We start from the raw sequence: 11,594 nt of genomic DNA, 5'->3' as shown, positions 1-11,594 counted from the left end.
CTGAGTAGAACACTTCTTTGCCTCTTCCTAGCTTCTGGTGGTTGCCTGCAATCCTTGGTGTTTCTTGGCTAGCAGCTGCATCACTCCTGTCTCTGTCCCTGTCCTCACATGGCGTTCTCATGGTGTGTTCTTACAGTGTGTTCTTGTGTGACTCTTGACCTGATTCTGAAAGCTATCCAAAAAATATCTTGAACTATAATACAATTGTTGAAAGGAGTACATAACCTTTCCCGGAAGACTGAAACACGAAAGACTTGCAAACTCATATGCAAACAGGGGGCCAGGCAGATGAAATAAATGAATGAAGTGGACCTGGTATTAGGCAATAGGGAGTGGTGGAAAGTGGGGCAAGTTGGAGAGCACACAGGAGAAGCAGCTATTCATATCCAGCTGTGCATTGCTACAAGGGAATACAACTCCAATGTAGCCATATCTTCTTTTTTCCAAATATATATGAAAGTCTAGTCTTTGTGGGAAAGTCCCAATTTTTAGATTTTTTGCAACTTATTCAAAAAATTTAAAATCCAGTCTGAGCAAGTACTCTGGGAGGCAAATAGAACATATCTGAAGATCCGATTTGGTCTAACCTCTGCTTTAAAGGATAACGCTCATTTGGCACTATATAAGTATGCATACAAAGTCAGAAGATCCTTGTTCTAGACCTGGATTCATCATTTACCAGCCATGTGGCCCTGAGCAAGACGCCTAACCTCTCTGTACAAAAGTTTACTCATTTAGAACCTTGGAGGATTCTTGCGAAGACCAAAAGGAAATGGATATAAAATTTCTTAAGAACTGTTACATGGCTCTTTGCCGCATCTACTGTGAGAATGAAGACCATTCTCAGCAATCAGACTGTCGACATTCCAGAAAATGTCGACATTACTCTGAAGGGACGCACAGTTATTGTGAAGGGCCCCAGGGGCACCCTGCGGAGGGACTTCAGTCACATCAGTGTAGAACTCAGTCTCATTGGGAAGAAAAAAAAGAGGCTCCGGGTTGACAAATGGTGGGGGAATAGAAAGGAACTGGCCACTGTTCGCACTATCTGTAGTCATGTACAGAACATGATCAAGGGTGTTACACTGGGCTTCCGATACAAGATGAGGTCTGTGTATGCTCACTTCCCCATCAATGTTGTTATTCAGGAGAATGGTTCTCTTGTTGAAATCCGAAATTTTTTGGGTGAAAAATATATCCGCAGGGTTCGGATGAGGCCAGGTGTTGCTTGTTCAGTATCTCAGGCCCAGAAAGATGAGTTAATTCTTGAAGGAAATGACATTGAACTTGTGTCAAATTCAGCTGCTTTGATTCAGCAAGCCACAACAGTTAAAAACAAGGATATCAGAAAATTTTGGGATGGTATCTATGTTTCTGAAAAAGGAACAGTTCAGGCTGATGAATAAGATCTGAGTGATCCAGTTACAGAAACTGCAAGAGGCCAGGCTCATGTGATATTTTTAAAATGAATAAAAGCTCTTTTGACTTGGAAAAAAAAAAAAAAAAAAAAAAGAACTGTTACATGATACCAAAAAGTATAGTCATTATAATTTTTAAATGTCATAACTTTTTCACAGTTTTTTGATATTTTTAAAATATATCATTGGGGCTTCCCTGGTGGCGCAGTGGTTGAGAGTCCGCCTGCCGATGCAGGGGACGTGGGTTCGTGCCCCGGTCCGGGAGGATCCCACATGCCGCGGAGCGGCTGGGTCCGTGAGCCATGGCCGCTGAGCCTGCGTGTCCGGAGCCTGTGCTCCGCAACGGAAGAGGCCACAACAGTGAGACGCCCGCGTACCACACACACACACACACACACACACACACACACACACAAATATATATATATATATATATTTGTATCATTATATTTTTACTCATCTTGAATTTTTATACACAAAATCTGGATTGGTGACCCTCTTTCAGAAAAAAAAGACACTAGCATAACTGACCTTGTTTGGATGGCTAACTCAGAGTAAGATTTTCACCTTTCCAAGTAGTTGATGTATTTTTAGGATATAAAATGATAAATATAAGCTTATGAAATTCATTTTATTTCAAAACTGTTCTTTTTTTCTTCTTTCTTTCTTTGCAAGCACCTTAAGGGCAAAGGTAGCATCTTCTCCAATTTCTGTTAAGAACCTAAATGCTCTTCACCCAAGGGACTCAGAGAAGCTAGAACACAACACTGGAACTTGATAGAAATTATAGAGGTTAAGTCAAATTACATTATGTTTCCTGCGTTGTGCTTTGTGTGAACGGATGACACCTACTGGCATAAACTGAAAATTTGCTTTTTCTTTTTAAGAACAAAAATAAATGTTCATCTTTTAAGCCAAAATAAAGAAAAGAAAAAACAAACCCCACATCCAGTAGAGTTCATGGAATCATGAGAAAATGTTCATGATAGAGTAAGTGAAAAAAGCAAATCACATGTATTACATAGGTATAAGGTTAATGTTTAAATTTTTATATAAAAATGTATAAAGAAAAAATATATAGGGGCTTCCCTGGTGGCGCAGTGCTTAAGAACCTTCCTGCCAATGCCGGGGACACGGGTTCATGCCCTGGTTGGGGAAAATCCCACATGCCGCAGAGCGACTAAGCTCGTGCGCCACAACTACTGAGCCTGCGTTCTAGAGCCTGTGCACCACAACTACTGAAGCCCATGCGCCTACAGCCGATGCTCAGCAACAAGAGAAGCCACCGCAATGAGAAGCCTGCGCACCGCAGAGAAGAGTAACCCCTGCTCGCCACAGCTAGAAGAATCCCACGCACAGCAACGAAGACCCAATGCAGCCAAAAATAAATAAATACATAAATAAATTTATTTTAAAAAAATATATAGAAACTATACATAAAAAGTTGAAAGGATAGGCAGCAAAATATTAATTTGCTTGTATTACAAACAATTAGTTTTCCTTAGTGTTTTTCTGCACTTTTGCAAATTTCTCCTATGGCCATGTATCATTCTCATAACAGTAATAAACAAGCACAGTCTGTGTGTATGTGCATGTAATTATTTTTTTCTTTCCTAAAACTTTTATGAAATTACCTGATGCATGAGGAAACCAAATACCTAAGGCACAAAGGATGAAAGTGATTACAAAGCTTAATAATGAGCTTTAAATTCTGGCCAGGCAAGGCCTCTGATTTGTTTTTCTTTTTGAAAAATATCCATTGTCACCTAATTGTTTTTCCAAATGAACCTGATAGTCACTGTCAATTTTTATAAGTTCTCCCTGTCTAACCTCCCCAACCCTCAAATTCCATTGGGATTTTGATTTAATACAGTATCTAGTGCCCAGACTTCTATGTTACTTCTTTTTTTTCTTTTTTTTTGCGGTACGCGGGCCTCTCACTGTTGTGGCCTCTCCCATTGCGGAGCACAGGCTCCGGATGCGCAGACTCAGCGGCCATGGCTCACGGGCCCAGCCGCTCCGCGGCATGTGGGATCTTCCCGGACCGGGACACGAACCCGTGTCCCCTGCTTCAGCAGGCGGACTCTCAACCACTGCGCCACCAGGGAAGCCCTATGTTACTACTTCTGATCTCGGGAGCATCCTACAGCCTAGTAATTCAAAGCTTTCGTAAACCATTTTATTTTAAAAGTCAGATGAAAGTTTAACAGATATAAAACTAATCTTATATCGTTATCAATGTTCATCTTTATTTCTTAATCATTACTTCATGTCTTGAGTAGACTTCGGTGGCTATAAGAAATTAACATGTGGTGAGAGTTTTCCCCATTCTTAAGAGCTGAACTACTTGAGAAGAGGGGCAAGGATCTTGCAAAAAGGCTAGTGGAGTCACCAAAAAGTAAACGAGCAATGATAAGTAATATAGGCAAATGAGTAGCTGTTCGGGACTCATGATAGGTCAAGAAAAACCAGACTTGGCTGAAAAGTTTAACTGAGAAGATAGGGCAGAATGCCTTGATGATTAAAGAAGGTAAAAGAGACAAGAGACAGAAAATATATTAATTCACATTTGTATGGCATGGGACAGTTTACATGATACCTACACATACATTTTATGTTAAAAACCAATGACTTCCCAGAACAGTTATTATCATTCCCATATTGCAGGAATGGAGACCTGAGTCTCAGAAGTTAAATGTTTTGCCCAAATTTACTAAGCCAGAGTCAAAACCTGACTCATATATGCTCACTTCTAGATTAGTGCTCTTATAAGTGTCTAGAAAGAACAAGAGGAACAAAAGTACTGGGCCTTATAGAAGGTTATACTGGAGTCTTGGTTCTACTTCAGTCTCTCAGAGTTTAAGTTTTCCTATGCCTAAAGAATGCAGTTGTAAATAATCTTGGACCCAGCCTCCCCTCACAAAAAACCATTGATTATTCTCTAGATTATAGATTCGCTGAAGTGTCCAGACCTATTTGATGTTAGCTCTTCATAAGTCATTTGACATAAAAATATAAGCAAAGTTTTGTCTGATACAGTTGTAAAGCCATGAAAATTAATTTTGCATTTTACTATCAAAACTCCCAACTTAAATTCTTAGAATTGCATCATGAAAGTTATACTAGGTTTATTATCAAGACACTGTGGGCCCAGCAGAAGCCCCAGCTCAGAGGATGAGCAGTTTCCTCAAATGGCGTATTGAATAACCATCCCCAGGGAATGGGGGTGAGGACTCTGAGGACGTTGTCAGAGTGATACTAAAGTTCATCCAAAAGAATAAATTTTTTATACTAGACCTGCCACATATTAAAACGTATTGTAAAGTTATAATAATTAGATCCTTTTATACTGGCACAAAGGTGGACAATTCAATGGAAAGGAGTATATATCCAGAACTAGGCACCTGTGTATATAAAAATTTAATATATATTTAAAAGCAGAAAACATACTGAATAGACAAAAACAAATTATAAATAATTAATAAAAGTTCTGGTTTTGTTTTATAAATTTATTTATTCATTTTTGGCTGTGTTGGGTCTTCATTGCTGCGTGCAGACTTTCTCTGGTTGCAGCAAGCGGGAGCTACTCTTCATTGCGGTGTGTGGGATTCTCATTGCGGTGCCTTCTCTTGTTGCAGAGCACAGGGTCTAGGCGTGCAGGCTTCAGTATTTGTGGCACGTGGGCTCAGTAGTTGTGGCACATGGGCTTAGTTGCTCTGCAGCACGTGGGATCTTCCAGGACCAGGGCTTGAACCCGTGTCCCCTGCATTGGCAAGTGGATTCTTAACCACTGCGCCACCAGGGAAGCCCCTCTGTTTGTTTTTTTTTAAAAACATTAACTTGAGCAAGACTACCTTAGCATGAGAAAATGTTAGAAGAAAAGAAGAAAATACAGATAATGATGAGATTTTTTTTTAATTTTGAAGAAAATACGACATCCAATACAGGTACCTTTTAAAAATATGGTTGAGGGCTTCCCTGGTGGTGCAGCGGTTGAGAGTCCGCCTGCCGATGCAGGGGACACGGGTTCGTGCCCTGGTCCGGGGGGATCCCTCATGCCGCGGAGCAGCTGGGCCCATGAGCCATGGCTGCTGGGCCTGCGCGTCCGGAGCATGTGCTCCGCAACGAGGGAGGCCGCAGCGGTGGGAGGCCCATGTACAGCAAAAAATAAAAATAAAATAAATAAATAAATAAAAATAAAAATAAAAATATGGTTGAAATGGCCAGTTTTCTGGGATACAGAAGATTGAAACAAATAGAAAATTGAACATGCTTACAACCTTGGAAGAAAATGAAAATGGAACTAAGAGACTAGGCCGTACAAAAGGGCTGAACCTAGATTATTCTACAAGTGAGTTCTTCAGTGACTTTCAAAAAGTAAATAACACTCATGCTCTGGACCTCTAGAGGTAAAGACTGATAGCGTTTCAGTTTATTTTGTAAAGCTGAGATAATGCTAGTAACAAAATCTAACAAAGTTGACTCAAAAACAGGTCCACTGACCAATCTCACTTATGAATATAGATACAAATATTCTAAGCCAAATACTAAAATATCTAACCCACTGGTTTATTAAGGGAATAACCCACCAAATGGGATTTACTCCCTAAATGCAAGAATTGCTTAATATTAAGAAATCTAAATCTCAATAACTTAAAGGGGAAAAATATACAATCATCCCAACAGATGCTGAACAGAACTTCAATGAATTCATGATTTTTAAAAAGAAAAATCTGTAAATACATTAAAACTAGAAGGATACTTCTTAACCTAATGAAAAGTTTCTACCCCATATCACTGGACATTTTCATCTTAATTACAAAAAATTCAAGGAATCCCCTAAAGTTTGGAGGAAGGCATTATGCCTGCTGTTTTTCAATATTTAGAAAGACATTTAAAGGAAATAAGTGCTACACATTTTTAAAAAGAAGAGAAATAATCACCAGGTATTTGTTCTGATGTAATTGATTACCAAGAAAATCCAGGAGAATAAACTGAAAAGGTATTACGATTAATAAGAAAGTTTAGTGAGGCAGCCGAGAACAAAATAAACATAAGAAAACATATAGCTTTCTGTAAGTCAGGGGAAAAAAAATGAATGGTTAGAAAACTTTAAGGAAAAAAATAACAATAAGTACACACAGTCTATATCCAGAAAGCTATGAAACTTACTAAAGGACATAACAAAAGATCTGAATTAATGGAAAGGCACATAATCCTTCTGAATGGGAAGACTCAATGTAATAAAAATATGAATTCTCTCAAATTAATTTATAAATGCAATGTTTTTCCAACCAAAATGCCAAGTGGATTTTCCAAGTGGAACACTTTACAAAAGGATCCCAGCATTTGGGGGGAATAATTTAGTTGAGAAAAAAAAAATTAATTCACAATTGACTGGAATGTGGAGTGACAAAGGGGTTGAGCCCTAAGAATGGGTGTAAGAATTAGCTAAACTGAACACAAAATCCAAAAGCAAATCCACATAACTTAGGAATTTAGTAAAATGATAAATACATAGAATTTCAAGTCAGTGAGTGAAATATGTATTTTTCAGTAAAGAGTTAGGAATAATTAGCCAAAAATTCAGTTAAGAACCCTAAGTCATAGAATAAGGCAAATAAAATTCCTGATTCAAAATTAAATGTAAAACAAAGAAATCATAAAAGAATTTGAAGAAAATTTAGGTTAGAAAAGTATACCCTAATTGCTTGGAAAAATAAACTCCTGCACAGTTTTTTCTCAGGTATTCTCCTCATCTGTATTGTTATTCTTTAAAATCAATAATCAGGTGTTAGAAAAAATAATAAAGACACTTTTGAAAAAATATATAGATGACTATTTGTCTGATCTCAGGGTGAAGAAAGTATTTTAAACCTAAAAACAGGGCTTCCCTGGTGGTGCAGTGGTTAAGAATATAGGAGACATGGGTTCGTGTCCCAGTCCTGGAAGATCCCACATGCTGCGGAGCGGCTAAGCCCCTGAGCCACAACTACTGAGCCTGCACTCTAGAGCCCACGAGCCACAACTACTGAGCCCACGTGCCACAACTACTGAAGCCTGAGCGCCTAGAGCCCGTGCTCTGTAACAAGAGAAGCCACCACAATGAGAAACCCGCACACTGCAATGAAGAGTAGCCCCCGCTCGCCACAACTAGAGAAAGCCCACGCACAGCAATGAAGACCCAACATGGTCAAAAATCAATTAAATAATTTTTTATTGTTATTTTTTTTTTTTCCCCCGTTACGCGGGCCTCTCACTGTTGTGGCCTCTCCCGTTGCGGAGCACAGGCTTCGGACGCGCAGGCTCAGCGGCCATGGCTCACGGGCCCAGACGCTCTGCGGCATGTGGGATCTTCCAGGACCGGGGCACGAACCCGCGTCCCCTGCATCGGAGGCGGACTCCCAACCACTGTGCCACCAGGGAAGCACTAAATAAATTTTTTAAAAACCAATATTAAACCTAAAAACAAAGGAAAAATAAAACATAAAGGAAAAAAATCTTAATAAATTTAATTCACAAGAACTCACAAATTTTCATGCATCAGAAATCTAAAATTAAAAGTCAAACCGTGAAGGCAGGAAAACTATTTGTAATTCAAATGATGGCAAAAAGGCCAGTGTGATCAATATATAAAACTTCTTACAAGTCATCCCTAATTAGATGAACACTCTAACTTTAAAAAGCAGATAAGAGGCCTAAGTGGGCAATTCACAGAAGAAAGGCAAAAGTACAAAATCCACATTAAGAAAAAAAAGTTCAAGCTCACTAGTAAGCAAAGAGAAATGAGATACATGAAACCATGACATAATTTTTTTGTCCTACCAAGTTTGCAAAGATATTTAAAAATAGTATTTAAAAGATATTAAATGATATCTTAAAGATATTAAATAAAATCTAATGTTCAGTTTTGGTAAGAAAATGGGCATTTTTTCCACAGCTTGTGGGAGTGAACATTGATACAACCTTCTGAAGGGCCATTTGATAATAGTATCAGAGGTCTTAAAGTGCGTTACAGTCCCATGATCAACCAGCACCTTCTCAGGAGGCCTCTTCTTCCATTTTATCAGACATTTTCCAACAGGTCACGGCCCTTAGCAAAGCTCCAAAGAACCCCAAATCCATATACAGATATGCATCCACATTATAAATTAAATTAGGTCTTCATAGCCATTTAAAGTCATCCAAATGACTGAATGAATTTTATTCTTTTAATTATTTAGTGTTAGATGGAAAAAGCCTGAACAGTAATGTGGCAGAATACATACCTATTCCAGCTTTAAAAAATTTCTCTGGAAATAACCTTGGAAACATATTTATTGCCTGAAAGAGAATAATAGCAAAACACATAGAAAATGTAATAAGAACTATTCTGCGTATCCTTCCCAGACTGAGGGAAAGAGGCCTTGGAATATAGTTAATGTAGCTTAAAAATTTATAAGAAATCAGAATAGTTTCTAAGTGTGTTGTATCTTTCATTGCTCTGGTAGCCTTGTTGCTATAAACGAAAGCTAAAAATTATTGTTATGTATTCCTCTGGATGGCTCATGTCTGCATTTTGCATTATTTCATCAAACAAGTGATATTCTTTATCATTGTTAGGTGGCTTCTATTCTCAAGGAAAAAAGTGCCAGCTGACAGCCTGTAAAGTATTTTATTTTTCTGCTAACAAATGTATTCTTAACAATGCTAACCTACCTGTCCTTCCCGTGCAACACTGGAGAACAGAAGTGAACCCATGCCATTTGATGATAAACAAGATGTGTAGAACCCAACATAAAGCAATATATTAGCCAGGAATTTCCATTATAAATGACAGAAACCCAAATTGTCTTAAGAAAAGAAAAAGAATTGTGGCTTATATAAGAATTATAAGCCATAATGAAACTAAAGTAAGTTCAACAGAACTTTAGGTACAGCTAGATCCAAGAATCTATCTTTATTTGTATTCCCTTCCTGCTGTTTTCTGTGTTGGCTTCATCCTGAAGCAGGTATTTCCAAGGAACATTGATCTTACATTCTCCCAGCCTTGCAAATGTGACAGCTTGTAAAGGGTATGCAGCACTAGCAGAAGCCCTATGTCTGATGCACTAGGCTGATATGGGGAACGTGCATGTTTTTGAAACAGTCCCTTTGGCAGAGGAGACGCAGAGCTCTGATTGGCTTGGTCATGTGCCTATCCCTGGAGCCCAGGGGCAAGGTCAGTCCCACCCCGATGACATGAACCGAAAGTTGGAGGAAAGTGGCCCCTAAAGGCAAATCAAGGTACTGTTACTGGAAAAGAGGAAAAGGAATGTTGGTCAGACAAAAACAGCTGAAAGTCTGCACAGGCACAAATGGGAAAATATTTCCTTCATCTTGATGCTGGGGGTAAAATAAATGTCCAAGGCACAGTGTGAAAACTCACTGTGGTAGGATGAATAATAAAACTTTTAGGGACTTCCCTGGTGGTGCAGTGGTTAAGAATCTGTCTGCCAATGAAGGGGTCACGGGTTCGAGCCCTTGTCCTGGAAGATCCCACATGCCGTGGAGCAACTAAGCCCGTGAGCTACAACTACTGAGCCCGCGTGCCACAATTACTGAAGCCCGCGTGCCACAATTACTGAAGCCCGCGTACCTAGAGCCCATGCTCCACAAAAGAAGCCACCGCAATGAGAAGCCCGCGCACCACAACAAAGAGTAGCCCCTTCTCCCTGCAACTAGAGAAAACCCACATGCTGCGACAAAGACCCAACGCAGCCAAAAAATAAATAAATAAATTTATTTTTTAAAAAAACTTTTAGACTAAATAATTGATAGTGATTAAGAGAAGCTTTTTCTTAGTCATTTCATCATTCAAAATAGAGAAGGAGAAAAATGGGGGCCTGGAATTAGCACTCATTGTTTGACTGTTCCAAGGCCTTGAATAGTAACCTCACGTGCAACAAGAAATGAAACACTTGGCGTGAGAAGGACCTTTTCCACCCTGCTCTGTACTTTGGGAGGCTGAACCTACAGACCACATCAACTTCCTCAACCTCTGGCTTCCATTTGCTTCCAGCTGGGGGAGATTGTAGGGTGGGAGGAAAGTGAAGCTGAGTACTTATTCCCTAGGACTGCTTCCCTTCAAAACCATAGCTTCTGTCTGGGAGCCCTCTCACAGCTACCACTACCCCTGGCTCTGCTGGGTTCTGGTAAGCACTCTATCCCCTTGACCTTCAGATCTAGAGGTGGTAACGGCTTCCTGCTGTTGCTCACCCTGGGATGTTTCTCCATCTCTTAAGGTTCTCTTTAACCCTGCTTACACCTTTGCAAATAGTCTCTTTATTAAACTTTCCTCAATTACTCTTGCTTGAGTTTATTGCCTATTTCCTTTGTGTGTATGCTGGGGAAGTTGGGGCGGGGGTGATGCCCCCACTGATCCGAGAAACAATTTTATGAACATGTGAATTTAGTAAGTGTCTAGCTACCTATTGTTATTTCAGGGGTGAGACAAGGAAAAAAAAAATCTCACCTCCCCACCCATACCACCTATTGATGTACTCATTGATAGGTGAGTTTCCTTTAAGTGGACACAAAGCCTTTCACTACATTATTCTGGAGGGGACATAATGTGCAAATTGCCTTGAGTTAAAATTGCTTCGCTATATCAGATTCTTTCTCGAGAGATAGCATAGCATTGAAGGTGGAGGGAGACAGAAGGGTGAGGCAGAGCGTCTGATTAGGATAAAGAAGATGCTGACAACACAGTGAAGAAAGGATCCAGGAAAAAAAAAAAAGACTGTGTATACCAAAGATAGACTTTTTCAACTTGTAATTTTGAAGGCTAGCTCTAAAGTTAAAGATGTCTTCTCTAACAGCCTGGAATAAATGAGGTTATCCAGAGTTAGGGGTTGGATTGTGTCTCCCTTATAAATCATGTGTTGAATTACTACCCCCAACACCCCCAGAACATGACTGTATTTGGAGAGAGGACCTTTAGAGAGGTAATTAAGGTAAACTGAGGTCAGATGGGTGGGTCTTAATCCAGTATGACCAGTGTTCTTATAAGGAGAAGAGATTAGGACAGTGACATGCACAGAGGAAATAGCCTGTGAAGACATAGGGGGAAAAAAACAGCCATCTATCAGCCAAGGAGAGAAACCTGGAATAGATCCTTACCTCACAGCCCTCAGATGGAACCAACCCTCCCAATAC

The 11,594-nt window shown here is 39.6% G+C and overlaps 1 pseudogene; it reads left to right on the top strand.

Moving 5' to 3' along the window:
* The first annotated feature begins 812 nt into the window (after nucleotides 1–812).
* On the top strand, nucleotides 813–1,505 carry LOC131750696 (large ribosomal subunit protein uL6 pseudogene; annotated as a pseudogene).
* The last annotated feature ends 10,089 nt before the right edge of the window (nucleotides 1,506–11,594 follow it).

Source organism: Kogia breviceps, chromosome 2 (assembly GCF_026419965.1).
Source record: "Kogia breviceps isolate mKogBre1 chromosome 2, mKogBre1 haplotype 1, whole genome shotgun sequence".
In the NCBI taxonomy this organism is placed as follows: domain Eukaryota; kingdom Metazoa; phylum Chordata; class Mammalia; order Artiodactyla; family Physeteridae; genus Kogia; species Kogia breviceps.
The sequence above is the reverse complement of the archived record's forward strand: the minus strand, read 5'-3'. Positions and strand labels throughout refer to the sequence as shown.